The sequence below is a fragment of the Balaenoptera ricei genome, chromosome 5 (genome assembly GCF_028023285.1).
Source record: "Balaenoptera ricei isolate mBalRic1 chromosome 5, mBalRic1.hap2, whole genome shotgun sequence".
Lineage (NCBI taxonomy): Eukaryota > Metazoa > Chordata > Mammalia > Artiodactyla > Balaenopteridae > Balaenoptera > Balaenoptera ricei.
This window is the reverse complement of record NC_082643.1, coordinates 82672798-82696808: the sequence shown is the minus strand read 5'-3', so window position 1 is coordinate 82696808 and position 24011 is coordinate 82672798.

Below are 24011 nucleotides of genomic sequence, written 5' to 3'. Positions count from 1 at the left end.
CTAAGTTAAGAGCAGAATTTGTCAATAAATTGTTGCAGGATGCAAAAGAAAGTGGGAAGTCGAGGAAGATTTAAGGGATTTTGGTCTGACAACTCAAAGAACAGAGCTGCCATTTACTGAACTGAGGAAGATAATGGGAAATTTAGTGCAAAGTCAAAATTTCTATCTTGGGCACATTAAGTATAAGATGGCTATTAGATGCAAAGTTGAAGATATCAGTAGACTACTAAACTACTTTGTAGTTTAGAGGAGAGTTTCAGCCTGGATTAAAAATTTGGGGAGCTGTCATAATATAACGGGTCTTAAAAACCGTGGGGCTAGATGAACCAAGAGAAAGAATGTATATAAAAGAGAAAAGGCTTTGGGGCTTAGTTCCAAACTTACAGCTAGAGAAGATGAGGAACTACCTACAAATGTTGCTGCAACAGTTAAGTAGGAAATTGAGAGATGGCGGCAGCTCAGAGGCCAAAGAGGGGGAAAAAAAAGTATTGCAATAAGGAAGGAATGAAGACTTGGTCAAATATTACACATAGTTTGAGAATGATGTTGACAATTTAACATTGGCTTTTCTGGTATGATGGAAGCCAGAGTATTACTGGAGTATGTGCAAGAGAGAAAGGAAGTGAAGAGATAATATGGAGATAATATGGTTAAATAGCTAAATAGCTTAGGGAACAGACATATTATTAGAATACAATTTAGCTCTATATTAAAGAATGAACTAGTCCTTAAGGTGTGATCTTTTGAGAAAAGTTTAAGTAAAAAAAAAAAAAGTAGACTACGGTGGATATTTTCATCCCATTTGGCTGAGTAACAGCGTGGTAGAAATTTTTTAAAAAACACATGCATATTTATATTTGTGTCTATTTGCACGCTAAGGGAGATATAATGATTGAAAGTTCATGTACCACACTTCCAGCTTTTATCAATGGGGTAGTGGTGGGAGGATTGGAAAAAAGAAGAGGTAATTGACTTTGTTCAATTTACTTTCATATTTTCTGGCTGATTTTGTGGAATCTGAATGACTCTTGCAGTTTCAAAGAAAGTCTAATAGAGGGTAAATGTACAGGCAAAATAGACTAGGAGATTACTGTTTATGCAATCCTTCATTCAACCCACAGATGCTTAGTAAGTCAGGCAATATGCAAGGGCTATATTTGTGAACAAGACATATGCAGTTCCTGTCTTCAAAGATTCTACATTCTACAGCAGTTGTTTTCAACCCTGGCTGCATGTTAGAATTGAACAATCTGGATGCATAGCCCATACCACAGAGTAACTGAAATGAACCCTTGAGGTTGAAGTCTGGGCAGCTATATTTTTTAAAGGTCACTAAGCCATTCTATTGCACTGAGAGTTTCGTACTGCAACTCGAAGAAATGGCTAAGGTTTAGTAAATATATCTAACCTGTAAAAACAATATTTTGGAGAAAACTAGGATGCCCTCCCCACAAACACACACCACTTCACCCAGATAAGTGAACAACAAAATTTCAATGTTTTTCCGTAACACATCCTTGCTGGAATTAATCAATATATATTTTGGTGTATACTTTTTATTGTGGTAAAATATATTTACATAACATAAAATTTACTCTTCTATTTTTAGGGGTAGAATTGGTAATCAGCATGTTTTTAAAGGAAGAAGTAGTTTGTGGACTACCAACAACTACAACCATATACTACTTTCTGTGTGTGGCAATGACATCTAACAAAAAGTTAGCTTCCAAAAAAATTCCATTGGCCAAGTTTTTTGTTTTGTTTTGTTTTTGTTGACTATTATTTGGAGAGGGCATTATTTGTATTTTGCTCTTTGTTCACCAATAAACAAATTGCATAAAATTATACCTTTACTACAAATTATATCAGTATAAACCATGGAAGTGTAGTCCCTTTAGATTCTGATGAAGTACCTTGGTAAGGAAATAAGCACTACTTTACAAAAATCATACACCAAGCACTCATCATCCCTCAGGTCTTATAGTTGGAAGGGTCCATAGGCTCACCTTCTTTTAACCATCCTGTTTGTTGATTTATTTTTTTAAAATAAGCATATTTAAACCCAGAAAGACAAGGTGAACCAGAGAGGCCTTAGCTACATAACAGAACCAAGACTGATACCTAGGTTTGTGAGTCCTGCGGTCTCTCCTCTATTAATAAATTCCCTCTTTACACTTCTGCACATCAATGTATTAGAGAGTTTCAGCAATGCTATTTGTTCATTTATAACCCATTCTGTTCTGTTCGTCTTTTCTCTACTTGCTGTCTCTTTTATTTCTCACTTTTCTCTTCTCCTTCTCTTCTTTCCTGGCTAAGCTGTGATGCTGTACTTGCTTTTCTTTATTTTCAAGGCAAGACTGCCTTTGGCTGCTGGCCAACCTTCACTTTCTTTGAAAAAGACAAGTGCTGTTTGTTATGTGCAACGTTGCTGTTTTCTGTTCTTGGAAAAGTCAAACAGAGAGTATATTCAGCCAGCATTTTTTCCAGCTCATTTGAACAAAGATGTTTCTTCCTCAGATTTCCATCAGAAAGTGACTTCAAGCAAGCTCAGCCTCTGGCATTCAACCGGACTTTCAACATTGTGATGGGATCTGGCTTTTCAGTTCAATCATGTGCTAATTTAATCTGCTGACTTTTTGCCTTCCCCCCTCATTTTCTAAGAACATTTAACCATGGGCAGTCATTTTATCTTCAAGAGTTTTCAGTCCCCTGTGGCATGTTCTCCTCATAGAATACATTCAAACAAAATCAAATGCATACAATCAAATCATGCTTATAGAATCTAGGGAGAGATTTACTAACAAAATAATTTTTTGGAAAATACAAGTTATAATTAAGGGCAATGGCCTGATAGCCATTGACTTCACACAGTAATTTAATGTAACAACAGGAGTGTTTTTGTTTTTTAAGCTCATTGTTTTGAGTAACTAACAATGAAAAAGTGGTACTCATAACCTCCTGAGGAATCAGGATAAAATGTTATAATCAAACAATAATAATAATAATAATAATAATAATAATAATAATAATAATAATATAAAGCCAAAAGATTTCTCTCTAAATGGCTTGCCTTAATACATAAGCATTCATATAGATATACATACATATAGTTTTTCATTTAAGAGGGTATTAATCCATGCTTTTCCCATAGTTCCCCCACCCCCACAAATAGCTTCAAGTAGATTAGTGTTTTCTCTAAACTCTATTCACCTAAGTTTTATAACTTTACATCGTCAGGTGTGTTCAGCAAATCTGAGCTACATTTTGATCATCTCCTAAGATTCTGTGTTTCTGCCTCCTAGCCACATGTTTAGCTCCATTGTTCTTTGAGATAGCTAAGAGTACTTCCTGATATGTTATTTTAAAAATAAATTTAAATTTCTCTTCTCAGTTTTTCTGATAACACTTTTTGTTTTATTCTATATCCTTTTGCGTATAAAATTAATCATATTTTTTTCTGGGTTTTCACATAATGATGTGTTGTCCAGATAGATACTTACATTTCTTCTGATCTTACTTTAAAAATTATGGTTGTATGAACTTTAATTTTTATTTATTAAAAGAGGTCAACTCTAAGTGTAAATTAGTTGGATTAAAATGCTGGATGTTTCCATAGAGAGGATTTGCTTTCTCAAAACCTAAGGCAGAAATTAATTCAGAATGTTAGTTACCTTTGAGCATAAGTGAGCTACAGTTGAATATATAATCCCTAATTCAATTCTCACCTGGGTGTTTTGGACTCAAATCTATTTTCTAGCTGTACTCAATCAGTACATTGGAGAGGATCTGGAAACAGAATCAAAGTCAAGTGTAAATTCTTTCTGAAAAATGAACATCATATCTCCATAATTAACTTGATTGTTTACAAAAATTTATAGTTTCCAGTGCCTTTGAAATTTTGAGCCTGTATAAGAAGGTAGGTAAATGACTAGAAAAGTGGGGTATTAATAGCATTTTTATTATGTTTTATGAAAATCACCTAAAACCTGACCCTGTTTTTTTCTATATGACTTTATTTTAGTTAAACTTTTTCACTCTAATGTACGGATTAGGTATTACGAAGTTTTAGGTGTGTATGTGTTTTAATGTGGTTGCCAAGATACCAAAACAATTTCTTAAGGGATTTGTGTCTAGATTTGAACAAATGGATAAATTCATGTCAGGCGTCTGCCTGTGTGGGTTTGTTCAATATATTTAAGCATAAAACATGTCATATTTTGTTACATTTATAAACCAAATTTGTGCTTGCTCAACTACTACCTGCTAGAATTAATAGAATATATAGTCACATGATTAACCAAGATGGCGGAGTAGAAGGACGTGCTGTCACTCCCTCTTGCGAGAGCACCAGAATCACAACTGGCTGCTGGACAATCATTGACAGGAAGACCCTGGACTTCACCAAGGAGGATACCCCACGTCCAAGGACAGAGGAGAAGCCACAGTGAGACGGTAGGAGGGGCGCAATCAGAGTAAAATCAAACCCCATAACTGCTGGGTGGGTGACTCACAGACTGGCGAACACTTATACCACAGAAGTCCACCCACTGGAGTAAAGGTTCTGAGCCCCACGTCAGGCTTCCCAACCTGGGGGTCAGGCAACGGGAGGAGGAATTCCTAGAGAATCAGACTTTGAAGGCTAGTGGGAATTGGATTGCAGGACTTTGACGGGACTGGGGGAAACAGAGATCTCACTCTTGGAGGGCACACACAAAGTAATGTGTGCATCAGGACCCAGGGGAAGGAGCAGTGAGCCTGGGGGAGACTGAACCAGACCTACCTGCTGGTGTTGGGGGGTCTCCTGCAGAGGCGAGTGGTGGCTCTGTTTCACCGTGGGGATAAGGACACTGGCAGCAGAGGTTCTGGGAAGTTCTCCTTGGCGTGAGCCCTCCCAGAGTCTGCCATTAACCCCACCAAAGAGCACGGGTAGGCTCCAGTGTTGGGTTGCCTCAGGCAAAACAGCCAACAGGGAGGGAACCCAGCCCCACCCATCAACAGTCAAGTGGATTAAGGTTTTACTGAGCTCTGACCGCCACAGCAACAGGGAGGGAACCCAGCCCCACCCATCAACAGTCAAGTGGATTAAAGTTTTACTGAGCTCTGACCGCCACAGCAACAGTCAGCTCTACCCACCACCAGAGCCTCCCATCAAGCCTCTTAGATAGCCTCAACCACCAGAGGGCAGACAACAGAAGCAAGAAAAACTATAATCCTGCAGCCTGTGGACCAAAAACCACAGTTACAGAAAGATAGAGAAGATGAAAAGGCAGAGGGCTATGTCCCAGATGAAGGAACAAGATAAAACCCCAGAAAAACAACTAAATGAAGTGGAGATAGGCAACCTTCCAGAAAAAGAATTCAGAATAATGATAGTGAAGATGATCCAGGACCTTGGAATAAGAATGGAGGCAAAGATTGAGAAGATGCAAGAAATGATTAACAAAGACCTAGAAGAATTAAAGAACAAACAAACAGAGATGACCAATACAATAACTGAAATGAAAACTACACTAGAAGGAATCAATAGCAGAATAACTGAGGCAGAAGAACGGATAAGTGACCTGGAAGACAGAATGATGGAATTCACTGCTGCGGAACAGACTAAAGAAAAAAGAATGAAAAGAAATGAAGACAGCCTAAGAGACCTCTGGGACAACATTAAACGCAACAACATTCGCATTATAGGGGTCCCAGAAGGAGAAGAGAGAGAGAAAGGACCAGAGAAAATATTTGAAGAGATTATAGTCGAAAACTTCCCTAACATGGGAAAGGAAATAGCCACCCAAGTCCAGGAAGCGCAGAGAGTCCCATACAGGATAAACCCAAGGAGAAACACGCCGAGACACATAGTAATCAAAGTGGCAAAAATTAAAGACAAAGAAAAATTATTGAAAGCAGCAAGGGAAAAACGACAAATAACATACAAGGGAACTCCCATAAGGTTAACAGCTGATTTCTCAGCAGAAACTCTGCAAGCCAGAAGGGAGTGGCATGATATACTTAAAGTGATGAAAGGGAAGAACCTACAACCAAGATTACTCTACCCGGCAAGGATCTCATTTAGATTTGATGGAGAAATCAAAAGCTTTACAGACAAGCAAAAGCTAAGAGAATTCAGCACCACCAAACCAGCTCTACAACAAATGCTAAAGGAACTTCTCTAAGTGGGAAACACAAGAGAAGAAAAGGACCTACAAAAACAAACCCAAAACAATTAAGAAAATGGTCATAGGAACATACATATCGATTATTACCTTAAACGTGAATGGATTAAATGCCCCAACCAAAAGACATAGACTGGCTGAATGGATACAAAAACAAGACCCATATATATGCTGTCTACAAGAGACCCACTTTAGACCTAGGGACACATACAGACTGAAAGTGATGGGATGGAAAAAGATATTCCATGCAAATGGAAATCAAAAGAAAGCTGGAGTAGCTATACTCATATCAGATAAAATAGACTTTAAAATAAAGAATGTTACAAGAGACAAGGAAGGACACTACATAATGATCCAGGGATCAATCCAAGAAGAAGATATAACAATTATAAATATATATGCACCCAACATAGGAGCACCTCAATACATAAGGCAACTGCTAACAGCTATAAAAGAGGAAATCGACAGTAACACAATAATAGTGGGGGACTTTAACACTTCACTTACACCAATGGACAGATCATCCAAAATGAAAATAAATAAGGAAACAGAAGCTTTAAATGACACAATAGACCAGATAGATTTAATTGATATATATCGGACATTCCATCCAAAAACAGCAGATTACACGTTCTTCTCAAGTGCACACGGAACATTCTCCAAGATAGACCACATCTTGGGTCACAAATCAAGCCTCAGTAAATTTAAGAAAATTGAAATCATATCAAGCATCTTTTCTGACCACAACGCTATGAGATTAGAAATGAATTACAGGGAAAAAAACGTAAAAAGGACAAACACATGGAGGCTAAACAATACGTTACTAAATAACCAAGAGATCACTGAAGAAATCAAAGAGGAAATCAAAAAATACCTAGAGACAAATGACAATGAAAACACGACGACCCAAAACCTATGGGATGCAGCAAAAGCAGTTCTAAGAGGGAAGTTTATAGCTATACAAGCCTACCTAAAGAAACAAGAAAAAGCTCAAGTAAACAATCTAACCTTACACTTAAAGAAGCTAGAGAAAGAAGAACAAACAAAACCCAAAGTTAGCAGAAGGAAAGAAATCATAAAGATCAGAGCAGAAATAAATGAAATAGAAACAAAGAAAACAATACCAAAGATCAATAAAACTAAAAGTTGGTTCTTTGAGAAGATAAACAAAATTGATAAGCCATTAGCCAGACTCATCAAGAAAAAGAGGGAGAGGACTCAAATCAATAAAATCAGAAATGAAAAAGGAGAAGTTACAACAGACACTGCAGAAATACAAAGCATCCTAAGAGACTACTACAAGCAACTTTATGCCAATAAAATGGACAACCTGGAAGAAATGGACAAATTCTTAGAAAGGTATAACCTTCCAAGACTGAACCAGGAAGAAATAGAAAATATGAACAGACCAATCACAAGTAATGAAATTGAAACTGTGATTAAAAATCTTCCAACAAACAAAAGTCCAGGACCAGACGGTTTCACAGGTGAATTCTATCAAACATTTAGAGAAGAGCTAACACCCATCCTTCTCAAACTCTTCCAAAAAATTGCAGAGGAAGGAACACTCCCAAACTCATTCTATGAGGCCACCATCACCCTGATACCAAAACCAGACAAAGACACTACAAAAAAAGAAAATTACAGACCAATATCACTGATGAATATAGATGCAAAAATCCTCAACAAAATACTAGCAAACAGAATCCAACAACACATTAAAAGGATCATACATCACGATCAAGTGGGATTTATCCCAGGGATGCAAGGATTCTTCAATATACGCAAATCAATCAATGTGATACACCATATTAACAAATTGAAGAATAAAAACCATATGATCATCTCAATAGATGCAGAAAAAGCTTTTGACAAAATTCAACACCCATTTCTGATAAAAACTCTCCAGAAAGTGGGCATAGAGGGAACCTACCTCAACATAATAAAGGCCATATATGACAAACCCACAGCAAACATCATTCTCAATGGTGAAAAACTGAAAGCATTTCCTCTAAGATCAGGAACGAGACAAGGATGTCCACTCTCACCACTATTATTCAACATAGTTCTGGAAGTCCTAGCCACGGCAATCAGAGAAGAAAAAGAAATAAAAGGAATACAAATTGGAAAAGAAGAAGTAAAACTGTCACTGTTTGCGGATGACATGATACTATACATAGAGAATCCTAAAACTGCCACCAGAAAACTGCTAGAGCTAATTAATGAATATGGTAAAGTTGCAGGATACAAAATTAATGCACAGAAATCTCTTGCATTCCTATACACTAATGATGAAAAATCTGAAAGAGAAATTATGGAAACACTCCCATTTACCATTGCAACAAAAAGAATAAAATACCTAGGAATAAACCTACCTAGGGAGACAAAAGACCTGTATGCAGAAAACTATAAGACACTGATGAAAGAAATTAAAGATGATACCAACAGATGGAGAGATATACCATGTTCTTGGATTGGAAGAATCAACATTGTGAAAATGAGTATACTACCCAAAGCAATCTACAGATTCAATGCAATCCCTATCAAATTACCAATGGCATTTTTTACTGAGCTAGAACAAATCATCTTAAAATTTGTATGGAGACACAAAAGACCCCGAATAGGCAAAGCAGTCTTGAGGCAAAAAAATGGAGCTGGAGGAATCAGACTCCCTGACTTCAGACTATACTACAAAGCTACAGTAATCAAGACAATATGGTACTGGCACAAAAACAGAAACATAGATCAATGGAACAAGATAGAAAGCCCAGACATTAACCCACGCACCTATGGTCAACTAATCTATGACAAAGGAGGCAAAGATATACAATGGAGAAAAGACAGTCTCTTCAATAAGTGGTGCTGGGAAAACTGGACAGCTACATGTAAAAGAATGAAATTAGAATACTCCCTAACACCATACACAAAAATAAACTCAAAATGGATTAGAGACCTAAATATAAGACTGGACACTATAAAACTCTTAGAGGAAAACATAGGAAGAACACTCTTTGACATAAATCACAGCAAGATCTTTTTTGATCCACCTCCTAGAGTAATGGAAATAAAAACAAAAATAAACAAGTGGGACCTAATGAAACTTCAAAGCTTTTGCACAGCAAAGGAAACCATAAACAAGACGAAAAGACAACCCTCAGAATGGGAGAAAATATTTGCAAATGAATCAACGGACAAAGGATTAATCTCCAAAATATATAAACAGCTCATTCAGCTCAATATCAAAGAAACAAACACCCCAATCCAAAAATGGGCAGAAGACCTAAATAGACATTTCTCCAAAGAAGACATACAGATGGCCACGAAGCACATGAAAAGATGCTCAACATCACTAATTATTAGAGAAATGCAAATCAAAACTACAATGAGGTATCACCTCACTCCTGTTAGAATGGGCATCATCAGAAAATCTACAAACAACAAATGCTGGAGAGGGTGTGGTGAAAAGGGAACCCTCTTGCACTGTTGGTGGGAATGTAAATTGATACAGCCACTATGGAGAACAATATGGAGGTTCCTTAAAAAACTAAAAATAGAATTACCATATGACCCAGCAATCCCACTACTGGGCATATACCCAGAGAAAACCGTAATTCAAAAAGACACATGCACCCGAATGTTCATTGCAGCACTATTTACAATAGCCAGGTCATGGAAGCAACCTAAATGCCCATCAACAGACGAATGGATAAAGAAGATGTGGTACATATATACAATGGAATATTACTCAGCCATAAAAAGGAACGAAATTGAGTCATTTGTTGAGACGTGGATGGATCTAGAGACTGTCATACAGAGTGAAGTAAGTCAGAAAGAGAAAAACAAATATCGTATATTAATGCATGTATGCGGAACCTAGAAAAATGGTACAGATGAGCCAGTTTGCAGGGCAGAAGTTGAGACACAGATGTAGAGAATGGACATATGGACACCAAGGGGGGAAAACTGCGGTGGGGTGGGGATGGTGGTGTGCTGAATTGGGCGAATGGGATTGACATGTATACACTGATGTGTATAAAACTGATGCCTAATAAGAACCTGCAGTATAAAAAAACAAACAAAACAACTAATACTAAACTTTCATTGGGTTATTTGTATGGAAATATGTTAATATAAATGTTTCAGACATTAAAAAAAAAAAAAAAAATAGAATATATAACCTCATCATTGGTGGCAAGGGAGACCCTTCTCTCCTTTTGGAGAGTTAAAAAAAAAAAAAGGAATATAAAAAGGAAGAAAAAAAAGAAAAAAAAAGGAATAAGCAAACCAAGAGAACTGGGTAAGGAACTCTTATCTTCATTCTACTATGAAGCCAATTTTAAAACATTGCCCAAGAGTGGCTTTCCTGAAATATAATTTGGACTTTAGTCTCCCCCTAATCCCTATCACCACCCAAAAACCAATATAAAACAAACATCTTTTTGTTTGATTGTTTACTGTGTAAAATCAGTTTCAAGAAAATTCTCCTAACTCTTCTTTTCAATTTGCTCACCAGTGGTAAATACCTCCCAAAGATATTAAAATGTTCTACTCTTGCCTAAATTTTTATGGTCTGCTTAAAATTGGTGGGGTTTATGCCCATGACCTTTTTGACCTCCGTGATAAGTTACTGAACAGTTACTATAGTTTCCAAGACCACAGTGTTTAAAGAACATTTGCTCCCATTAGGACCCTCTGACCTTGAGGATTTTCTGTGGGAGGGAGCAAAGGATTTTGACATTCTGGCAATCTGATATCCCTCCATTCAACCAATTTTGAGACAAACTCTCTTATATTAGGACAGTCAACCCACCTTGACTTTGCCCAGATTCTGTAATCAAGAACTGAGACTCTACAATATTAAATAAACAAACCAGCAAATGAAACACCAAGTTACTTTGTGAGAGGAAAATAAGATGGTTGTAGGAACACAGGTCATTTGCCCAAGGATAGAGTGTTTATTAATCTCCACATAGTGCAAGCAAGCTACAAAGACAGCCCTCTTTTCCTATCATTTCTTGTGATGTTTCTATAGACCTAAGGAGAAGCCTTACTCTAGGAAAGAAATAGGTCCTATAAAAATCTAAAACACTGGGTTGCAATTCTCTTTCTTCCAGTGGTGGCAATAGGTTTTTTTTATACATTCAGTGTACTGAATAGAAGGTAAACTAACCCAAGATCACTACCTTGACCATTACCATTACCTTCTCCTTGAAAAGGAGATGGTACTGCAGTGACAGATAAAACCTATAATTCTTAATAAATGGTCACTTACTTTTTAATGGCCATAATTAAAAAGAAATAGAGATATGGACATCTGTATATTTTTCAAAGCTGTTAAAGTTTCATATAAAAGTAAATTATAGTATTTCATCATATACTTTTAAAATGTATAAAATATAATTAGTTTCTCAGTAAATCCACCTATAGCTCTTATGATAAACAATCTGGACTAGAGTCATTTTGGGGAAATAAATATAGAAGGCAATAAATTTTGATAAGCCTATGTCAACTTTTGACAAATTTCAAATATCATAATCACTCACTTATTCATTGAACTTGGCCTAATTAAATTCATTTTCTATTAAAAAAACAACAAAAACAAAAATTCAAACATACCTTCAAAAATCAGTACTTCTAAACATGATAATATTCTAAAAAATAACTCGCATTAATTCAAAAGAATATCTAAGAAAATTCCACAATGTGCTAGATACTTTGTAGGTAATTTGGGAAGATTTTTTTTCCAATTAAGGAAAATATACGTTGTGTTCCAAAATCAGTGGACCAAATATTTAGTCTCCCAGAGAGAATGCGCTGAGGAGTAGGGATTTAATTTGGATGTTTCCTTCTTTGTAAACAGGGAATCAATGATATAGACTTCCATTTATTCCACATTTAAATAGCCATAATATCCAAACTCTAAAATGAATATTTAATTGAATAAGAGAGAGTAACTTTTCTATTGGGTAGATTTGTTGCATTTAAAATGAGAAAATTTTGCTAAAATCTGATCCAATGACAAATAAGAAACATTACTTCACATATATTATTTTGCATCATCTTAGTAAGCAAAGATTTTAGGTAAATAATCTTTTACAAAAACATACACTGTTCTCTCAAGTCTCTTCTGAGAATTTCCTTTATTTCCCAAGATGATTTTGCTAGTTAGACTTGAAATATATTTTCTTTGATAGAAGGGGCTTTATCACAATTTTCAGTACTATACCATTGAATTAAGAATTCTCATAAGAATGCCTCTCAGTAAAATTTTCACTTTTACTTTTACAGATATGTGAATGTAATGTAAAACTTAGAAGAAAATTTTGCTTGTATTTGTGAATTTATTAAATTACTTTTTATTAGACAACTTTTATAGGGAAAAAGTTGTATTTATTTGCTTAGGTTACAACATTAATCTATTGATAAAGCATATCATAAGTATATTAATGTAAGGCAGGATGTTCTTTTCCCCCAAAAAAATCATCTCTGAGAAATGAAGTCATCTTTCATTTAATTCCTTACAAAGTCTCTCATAGTAACAGGCACTCTCTCAACTACTTACTTTTATATTATTTTTATTGAGTTAGTTGATTTACAATATATTAGTTTCAGGTATATAACATAGCAATTCAATATTTTTGTAGATTATATTCCATTTAAAGTTATTACAAAATAATGGTGCTATTTCCCTGTATTGTTATCCTATTTTTATAGTTTATTTACTTTACACATAGTAGCTTGCATCTCAGTCCCCTACCCCTATATTTCCCCTCTTCCTTTCCTTCTCCCCACTGGTAATGATTAGTTTTTTTCTCTATATTTGTTACTTGTTTATTTTGTTATAGCCATTAAAAAAATTTTTTTTAGATTCCACATAAGTGATAACATACAGTATTTGTCTTTCTTGTTTGACTTATTTCATTAAGCATAACACCCTCTAGGTCCATCCAAGTTGTTGCAAATGGAAGAATTTCATTATTTTTATGACTAATACTCCATTGTGTGAGATATATATATGTATGTACATATGTGTGTGTATATATATGTATGTATACATACACACACACACACACACACACCCAGCACATCTTCTTTATCCATTCATCAATTCAGCCATAATCTGGTTTTTTTTTTTAGATACATAATTTATTTTATTATTCAGAATCAGTATACTTACTAATTTTTATTTATACTCTGACTCTTTCCACAAAGGATTTAGATGGTTATATAAATTTTTTTTTTTTGGATTTTTTTTATTTTTTATTTTTTTCAAGGTAACAGTAGTGTTGTTTTTTTTTTTTAATTGCACACATGTCTATAGACCTAATAAATAGGTTTTTCTTTTTTTTTTTAATACAGCAGGTTCCTATTAGTCATCAATTTTATACATATCAGTGTATACATGTCAATCCCAATCGCCCAATTCATCACACCACCACCCCCACCCCCCTGCGGCTTTCCCTGCTTGTTGTCCATATGTTTGTTCTCTACATCTGTGTCTCAATTTCTGCCCTGCAAACTGGTTCACCTGTATCATTTTTCTAGGTTCCACATATATGCGTTAATTATATTTGTTTTTCTCTTTCTGACTTACTTCACTCTGTATGACAGTCTCTATATCAATCTACATCTCAACAAATGACCCAATTTCGTTCCTTTTTATGGCTGAGTAATATTCCATTGTATATATGTACCACCTCTTCTTTATCCATTCATCTGTCGATGGGCATTTAGGTTGCTTCCATGACCTGGCTATTGTAAATAGTGCTGCAATGAACACTGGGCTGCATGTGTCTTTTTGAATTGTGTTTTTCTCTGGGTATATACCCAGTAGTGGGATTGCAGGATCATATGGTAATTCTATTTTTATTTCTTTAAGGAACCTCCATACTGTTCTCCATAGTGGCTGTATCAAGTTACATTCCCACCAACAGTGCAAGAGGGTTCCCTTCTCTCCACACCCTCTCCAGCATTTGTTGTTTGTAGATTTTCTGATGAAGCCCATTCTAACTGGTGTGAGGTGATACCTCATTGTAGTTTTGATTTGCATTTCTCTAATAATTAGTGATGTTGACCAGCTTTTCATGTGCTTCTTGGCCACCTGTATGTCTTCTTTGGAGAAATGTCTACTTAGGTCTTCTGCCCATTTTTGGATTGGGTTGTTTGTTTCTTTAATATTGAGCTGCATGAGCTGTTTATATATTTTGGAGATTAATCCTTTGTCTGTTGATTCGTTTCCAAATATTTTCTCCCATTCTGAGGGTTGTCTTTTCATCTTGTTTATGGTTTCCTTTGCTGTGCAAAAGCTTTTAAGTTTCATTAGGTCCCATTTGTTTATTTTTGTTATTTCCATTACTCTAGGAGGTGGATCAAGAAAGATCTTGCTGTGCTTTATGTCAAAGAGTGTTCTTCCTATAAACCCATGCACCTATGGTCAACTAATCTATGACAAAGGAGGCAAGGATATACAGTGGAGAAAAGACAGTCTCTTCAATAAGTGGTGCTGGGAAAACTGGACAGCTACATGTAAAAGAATGAAATTAGAACACTCTCATCAAGTTTTGACTTCTTTCTCTGTCTTCTCCTTCTGGGACTCCTATAATGTGAATGGTGGTATTGCTGATGTCATAGAGATTCCTTAAACTGTTCTCACATTTTTTTTTCTTTCTGCTGTTCTGATTTGGTGGTTGGGTGATTTCCACTATTCTATCTTCCAAATCACTTATGTGTTCTTCTATCACTAATCTGCTGTTAATTCCTTCTAGTGTAATTTTCATTTCAGTTATTATATTCTTCAGTGCTGACTGGTTCTTTTTAATAGTTTCTAATTTGTTAAAATCCTCACTGTGTTCATCTATTCTTTTCCCTAATTCAGTAAGCATTCTTATTACTAAAGCTTTGAACTCTATCCAGTAAATTATTTGTTTCATTAGTTGTTTTTTCTGGGGTTTTCTTTTTCTCTAATTTGAAATCAATTCTTCTGTGTTCTCATTCTCAACCTTCTCTATCTCTATGAGATTAGGTGAAACAGCTACCTATTCTGGTCTTGATGGGGTTTCCTTGTGTGGGAGCATCCCTATACAGTCCACATGTACCCAGTGGCCTTGGTAGGTGACCTGGATCTGACATGAGCATAAGTTCTGTCTTCCCCCAGAGTGTGCTGGCAGCTATTGCTTTGGTAGGACGTGGAGGGGCTAGAGCCAAAGTCAGGTATGAGCTGGGGCTTCTCCTCTGCTCAGTGGCCAACACCACCCTATTAGGGGCAGGGTAGGATTCCAAGATGCTGGAGCAGAAGCCCTAAGGTTCTGAGCTGGCTCCATTTCCACTGTGTGCTTTCTCCGCCCACCCCCACCCAGTACCGTCACCCTCACCCCAGAGGGGAGCAGTGCTGGAACAAGAGGGGCTGGAGCGGGTACTCAGCATGGATTGGGGTGTGGGCTGTGTCAGTCAAGGCCCCAGTCAGAGCTTCAGACTGCTTCCAATGGGCTGCCACCTCAAGTGCCAGCAATGGCCGCCCTCACCGGATTCAGATGCTGTACCAGGTTTGAACAAGCTCTACTGCCCACAACTGTGTGTACCCCTCAGCTGAGGTAGCCTTCACACAAATGTGGAGCTGTTCCTCTGCAAAAGAGGGGTCAGAGCGGGCACTTGACTCAGGCTAGAGTGCAGGAAACCTGCCAGAGTCCCAGGCAGTTTCAATCTGTTTCCTCTGCCTCATTTCAGGAGTAAACAAGTATTTGTGCACTCTTCACAAGAGAATTTTAGGTTTCTTATAGCCATCCTGTTCATCCCACTGGTTATCAAACCTGGGACTTGTCTTCCAGGTTTTGGAGGGCTGGGGTGCCTGATATGTGGTTCAAACTGCTCACTCCAAAGGGAGGATCTCTAATCCCAAGTAAATCCCCTCCTTTTCTATGTCCCCTCCCAGGAGCACAGGCCCTGACCTGATTGCTTCTCTTCCCTTCCTACCTGATTCCATGTGGATCTCTCTTAGGGCCTTGGCTGTATCAGTCCTTCTGCCAGTCTCCAGTTTGTTTTCAGTGAGAACTGCATCACATGTAGATGTATGTAGATGTATTTGTGATGTGTTCATAGGGGGAGGTGAGCTCTGTGTCCTCCTACTCCACCACGTCATCTTGATTTCCCCCTATCAGGCACTTTATTTTAAATAAATTTTGTAAAAGGTGTATTAATTTGAAATTATCTTAGTCAAAGCTAATATTGGGTGCTATAGCAGTCTTCTGATGAAATTCCATTAAGGAAAAAGATGAACAGGACTATCCTGCAATCATTATTGCTCAGCATGTTATCACAATTTTAAGTATACGTTGCCTCTGTAAATAATCTACATTAAAAAATCAATTTAAAGGGTGATAAGAGTTTAGTTCTTCTGGAGTAGACTGCAACAGGCTTATCATAAACTATCTTCAAACTGACTTTTTAAAAAGTCTGAATATCTCAGTTTCATAAAAAAATATAAAAAAGAAAACAACACAGGTGGTTGGCTCCTTCCCTCAATCAGTATCTGAAAATTCCACCAAACAGAGAGATGGATATATCTGAAATGTTTAATATATTAAAGTTCCAAAAATAATTGTTGAGAGACATAAGTTGTTATATCATGTTTGTTGCAGGTGAAAGACCACTCAGATAAAGATGCCTGGACGATCTGGGTGTAGAAAAAAATATATATATGTTGCACCATCCCTGGCACTCACATGATTTTGGATTTCTTGCATGAGATAATTTGTTTCTGATAGCATACTCAAAACTGAGCATAAGCTATTCTGTTACTTGCAATGGAAACATTTACAGTAGCCGTTTTGGAAATAAATGCAAAAATAAACAAACGGTTTTGCACAGCAAAGGAAATCATAAACAAAATGAAGACAACCTATAGACTGGTAGAAAATATTTGCAAATGATGCAACCGACAAGAGGTTAACTTCCAAAATGTACAGACAGCACATACAACTCAGTACCAAAAAAACAACCAACCCAATCAAAAAAATGGGCAGAAGACCTAAACAGAAATTTCTCTAAAGAAGACAAACAGAAGGCCAATAGGCACATGAAAAATGCTCAACATCACAAATTATTAGAGAAATGCAAATCAAAACCACAATGAGGTATCACCTCACACTGGTCAGAATGGCTATCATCACATACACAGTAAATACTAGTGTGTGCCTTGATTCCAGATTCTTTTAGTTTCAACAGCTATAGTCTCTCCTCTAATTCATCATAGCCCTTGGTGAAATGTGTGTCCAACTGAGAGAACAATTTATTCAATACTACTTATAGAGGTCCACTCTGGGTCCGGTGCTGTGTTGCATTTTAGGAATATAATAAAAGAAAAAGATAGGCATATTCTTGCCCTCATTGGTGTGAATATTAGTCAACTCTAATGCTTATCCTGGTTTAAAATTTCACCCCTGGTCCTGTAACTTAGATGTTGATTTTTCCTATGGTCAAAACCCACTGTGTTCTTCAGTTCCTCTAGACTCTGGACCCAGCAGAATTTTCATTGTAATCTTTCTGCTGAAGTAGTTCCTTCACTCCACAGCTGATGTGCTGCTGGCTTTCGTACACCCTGACTTTCATGTCTGCCTGACATCCCATATAACGTTGGATTTCACAGTTTATCCTTGTATTGAAAGGATGGCTTGTATTTTCTCCAAACTTTAAAAATGGCTTTATAAATATGAATTGCAGTCTACTGATTTATAAATTATATATATCAATAACTATTTATGTAATATAGAATTAATATTTTGTATTTGTTATATTTAATATAAATTAATATATTTATAAATCAACAATTTACTTTTTATAAATTATATATTTATGTTATAAAATAAATTCAATTTCTTCTGGAGAATACATCTTAACATTTCAGTCAATTCTCTAATTTTTTTTTTTTCTGTTGTATAACAAGCTCGATATGCCTGCCTCAAATTTCTCTTACTACCTATAACTGGGCCAGGTCTCCTGGCACCTGGTTCTTTTCAGGAACAAGAAAAGCTTCTGAGTCCTTTCCTGTCTATGTTTGTCATTGTCTTTTTTATTATACCTGGTGTACAACTCTCTGCTGAGTCAGGTTATGATAGATTTAAGGGAAGAAGGGTATCTTTGAGTCACTACCAGGGTGGTAGGCATTGCTTCATTATGAAACGTAGTATAAAATTTACCTTTCCTAATAAAATAGAAACAATTGAAATTGAGGAGTTGAGAGCATGACCTCTGGAGAGAATTCTGGTTCAATTTCAAACTATCATTAATTATCTAGGTACGACACAGAATTCTACCTAACTCTTAATAACTTATTTTTTTTCATTTTAAATAGGAACAATTATACCTACCACACATTATTTTCAAGGGTGAAATTAGACAGTATGCTTAATGTTTAACATATTGAGTGACTGGAACTCAATAAAATTCAACCATTTCTCATGCTACTATCATACAGACTTTGTATCAAGTTCATGTTCAAAATGTATTAATTTCAAAAGGTCAAATTGTGCAATTTGTTGTGAAATAAAGATATAAAAGTTTTAAAACATCAATTATTGGTGTATATCCTAGAAATTAAAAGTTATCTTCTACAACTCAGTGAAATTAAGAAACATTATGGAATCTGATAATAAGATGCTTGTCATGGTTTATTACAAACACACACTTTAAAAGTCCCATTTTATTTTAATTTTTGAATTTTATTTCATTTTTTTTATACAGCAGGTTCTTATTAGTTATCCATTTTATACGTATTAGTTAAACTCTAGATGATAAAGTGGACATTATACAACTACGAAAGCACTCATTCTGAAATAAATATCAAGTACTTTCTCTTATTTTTATAGCATTAAAAAGTGAACTGTTTAAAAAGACAAATGGTTCTGCCTTACGCTGCCCTACCTCTTCTTTCAGTTCCTTGTGGTCTCCTCTTCTGGGTGATAGTGTGAGAGTCTTAACAAATACTGGTCAGGGTGTTTTATTCAAATTCTTGGGAGATATTTTTGGACAAATACTTTCATCTGAAAAATCCAACCTATACCTATTTTTAAAGAGTATCTACTAACTTAATTTCTCATGGGCACCAGTGAGAAAATCTACCATGCAATGAGGCCTTTCCAAATGGAATAAGTAGTTGTTACCCGACTGTAGATTTAAAGGTTTTCATCTATTTTGGGAACCAGTGAAACAAAATCAGACAATATTGTAATTTTGTGGTTTATATGGTGAAGATCTAGCCATTTTATTTTAATGTTGGTTAAAAAAGTTAAAAATATGGCAAAATACCATAAGTAAATGACAAACTGGAAAAATAACTTTGATTTATTTCACAAAGAGTTAATATCTATATTTATTTATATTTATAAACATTTCCAAAATAGGGAACAGACCAATAGGATGACAGAAGTTAGCAGAGATATATGAACAGGCATTTAATAGGACAAAAGAAATATCAATAAACCATGTGAAAAATGCTCATCCTCTCTCATAATAAGACCATTGGAAGTTACAACTATACTGAGGGTTATGGACTTCATGAGTGTGTCTCCCCAAAATTCATATGTTGGAATCATAAACCCTAAAGAGATGGTATTAGAAGGTGGGTCTCTGAGAGATAATTAGGGTAAGTTTAGGTCATAAAGGTGGAGCCTTCCTCATGGGATTAATGTCTTTATAAAAATCAAGCATGAGACACATTTCTCTCCACTAGGTGAGGATATAGTAAGAAGGCATCCTCCTGCAAATGAGGAAGAGGGTCTCTTACCAGGAATCAAGTAGCCCAGTGCCTTGATCTTAGATACCCTGCCTCCAAAACTGTGAGAAAAAAAAGATGTTTAAGGCACCCAGTCTATTGTATTCTGTTACAGCAATCAAAATGATTAAGACACTAAATTACCATTTTTGTTCCATCAGATTGGAACAAAACAAACATGTGAAAACCTACTCCACAGACAGGTCAATGGGATCAGGCCATGCTATGCATTTCTGATGAGAGCAAAAAGTGATACAAATCTAGGAGGGAGATTTTGCAATATCTGCCAAAAAGTACATGCATTACCATGTGATCCACAAATCCAGTTACCTCGAGGTCTGTCCCCCAAAAATACTGGTAAATCTACAAAGGAAGGTACATTCATTGAAACCTTGTTTTGTAGACTTGACTTTAGAATCATGTAAACTTTTTATAATTATATGAGAAGTTTAAATACCAAAGTAATCCCTAAAAATTGAAATCTCATAAACAAAAACAAAACAAACACATCTGTGTATTAGTTGGTGGCATAACCACATGGAGAGAAATTACCGTAATTGACTTTAAAATACAATAACCTAGTTGTATATCTCTTCTTTTATACCATAAAAAGAACTACAAATATCTTAAGTTATTTTCAGTAATAATATTAGTAGTAGTAATATGGATATTGACATTCTGAATCTTTTTTATTCTTGTATTTTGGGATATGACAAACGAGTACTTATGTTGGTATACCTATTTTACAAGTTTGAGTAAAATGACCAAAGTCTTTTATTTTTACCTCCTGCATAAATCAACCTATCCAGTAACAGCAGGTGTTTAAACTGTAGAGAATTTTTTTTTAAATTTTTATTGAAGTATAGTTAATTTACAATATTGTGTTAGTTTCAGGTGTACAGCAAAGTGAATCAGTTATACATATACATACATCCACTCATTTTTTAGATTCTTTTCCCATACAGGACATTACAGAGTACTGAGTAGAGTTCCTTGTGCTATATAGTAGGTTCTTATTAATCTATTTTATATATAGTAGGTTGTATATGTCAATCCCAATCTCCCAATTTATCCCTCCCCCACGTTACACCCTGGTAACCATGTTTGTTTTCTACATCTGTGACTTTACTTCTGTTTTGTAAATAAGTTCATTTGTAGCCATTTTTAGATTCCACATAAAAGCAATATCATATAATTGTCTTTCTGTGTCTGACTTAACCTCACTCAGTATGACAATCTCTATGTCCATCTATGTTGCTGCAAATGGCATTTTTTTTTCTTTTTTATGACTAATATTCCATTGTATATGTATATCACACATCTTCTTTATCCATTCCTCTTTTAATGGACATTTAGGGTTGCTTCCATGTTCTCACTATTGTAAATAGTGCTGCAATGAACATTGGGATGCATGTATCTTTTCAAATTATGGTTTTCTCCTGGTATATGACTAGGAGTGAGATTGCTGGGTCATATGGTAGTTCTATTTTCAGTTTTTTAAGGAACCTCCACACTGTTCTCCATAGTGTCTGTACCAGTTTACATTCCCACCAACAGTGTAGGAGGGTTCCGTTTTCTCCACACCCTCTCCAGCATTTATGGTTTGTAGATTTTTTGATGATGGCCACACCGACTGGTGTAAGATGATACCTCACTGTAGATTTGATTTGCATTTCTCTAATAATTAATGATGTTGAGCATCTTTTCATATGCTTTTTGGCCATCTGTATGTCTTCTTTGAAGAAATGTCTATTTAAATCTTCCACCCATTTTTTAATTGGGTTTTTTGTTTTTTTGATATTGAGCTGCATGAGCTGTCTGTATATTTTGGAGATTAATCCCTTGTTGGATGCTTTGCTTGCAAATATTTTCTCCCATTCTGAGGGTTGTCTTTTTGTTTTGTTTATGGCTTCCTTTGTTGTGCAAAAGTTTTTCAACTTAATTAGGTCCCATTTTTTAATTTTTGTTTTTATTTCCATTACTCTAGGAGGTGGGTCATAAAAGATCTTGCTGTGATTTATGTCAAAGAGTGTTCTGCCTCTGTTTTCCTCTAAGAGTTTTATAGTGTCCAGCCTTATATTTAGGTCTTTAATCCATTCTGAGTTTATTTTTGTGTATGGTGTTAGGAAGTGTTCTAATTTCATTCTTTTACATGTAGCTGTCCAGTTTTCCCAGCACCATTTATTGAACAGACTGTCTTTTCTCCATTGTATATTCTTCTTTCCTTTGTCATAGATTAGGTAGCCATAGGTGTGTGGGTTTATCTCTGGGCATTCTATCCTGTTCCATTGATCTATATTTATGTTTGTGTGCCAGTACCATACTTCCTTGATTACTGTAGCTCTGTAGTATAGTCTGAAGTCAAGGAGCCTGATTCCTTAAGCTCCGTTTTTCATTCTGAAGATTGCTTTGCCTACTTGGGGTCTTTTGTGTTTCCATACAATCTGTAAAATTTTTTGTTCTAATTCTGTGAAAAATGCCACTGGTAATTGGATAGGGATTGAAGTGAACCTGTAGATCGTTTTGGGTAGTATAGTCATTTTCACAATATTGATTCTTCCAGTCCAAGAAAATGGTATAGCTCTCCATCTGTTTCTGTCGTCTTTGATTTCTTTCATCAGTATCTGAAAGTTTTCTGCGTACAGGTCTTTTGCCTCCTTAGGTTTAGTCCTAAGTATTTATTCTTTTTGTTGCAATGATAAATGGGACTGTTTCTTTAATTTCTCTTTCTGATCTTCCACTATTAGTGTATATCAATGCAAGAGATTTCTGTGTATTAATTTTGTATTCTGCAATTGTACCAAATTCATTAATGAGCTCTAGCTGTTTTCTGGTAGCATCTTTAGGATTTTCTATGTGTAGTATCATGTCATCTGCAAACAGTGATCATTTTACTTCTTCTTTTCCAAGTTTGATTCCTTTTATTTCTTTTTCTTCTCTGACTGCCGTCACTAGGACTTCCAAAACTATTTTGAATAATAGTGACGAGAGTTAACATCTCTGTCTTGTTCCTGATCTCAGAGGAAATGCTTTCAGTTTTTCACCATTGAGAATGATGTTTGCTGTGGGTTTGTCATATATGGCCTTTATTAGGTTGAAGTAGGTGCCCTCTATGTCCACTTTCTGGAGAGTTTTTGTCATAAATCAGTGTTGAATTTTGTCAAAAGATTTTTCTGCATCCACTGAGATGATCATATGATTTATATTCTTCAATTTGTTAATATGGTGAATCACATTGAATGATTTGTATATATTGAAGGATCCTTGCATCCAGGGGATAAATCCCACTTGATCATGGAGTAATGTGTTGTTGGATTCAGTTTGCTAGTATTGTGCTGAGGATTTTTGTGTATACGTTCATCATTGATATTGGCCAGCAATTTTCATTTTTTTGTGATGTCTTTATCTGGTTTTGGTATCAGGGTGATTGTGACCTCACAGAATGAGCTTGGGAGTATTCCTTCCTTTGCAATTTTTTGGAAGAGTTTGGGAAGGATAGGTGTTAATTCTTCTCTAAATGTTTGGTAGAACTCTCCTGTGAAGCTATCTGGTCCTAGACTTTTGTGGGTGTGAAGATTTTTTTTTTGAACTTTTGAATTTTATTTTATTTATTTTTTTTATACAGCAGGTTCTTATTAGTTATCCATTTAATACATATTAGTGTTTGAAGATTTTTAATCTCAGTTTCAATTTCAGTACATGTGATTGTCTGTTCTTATTTTCTATTTCTTCCTGGTTCAGTCTTGGAAGGTTGTACCTTTCTAAGAATTTGTCCATTTCTTTGAGGCTGTCCATTTTATTGGTGTATAATTGCTTGTAGTAGTCTTTTATGATTCTTTGTATTTCTGTGGTGTCTGTTGTAACTTCTTTTTCATTTCTAATTTTATTGATTTGGATCCTCCTCCTTTTTTTCTCGGTGAGTGTAGCTATTTATTTTTTTAATCTTCTCAAAGAACCAGCTTTTACTTTCACTGATCTTTGTTATTGTTTTTTTTTTTTTCATCTCTATTTCATTTATTTCTGCTCTGATCTTTATGATTACTTTCCTTCTACTAACTTTGGGTTTTGTTTGTTCTTCTTTC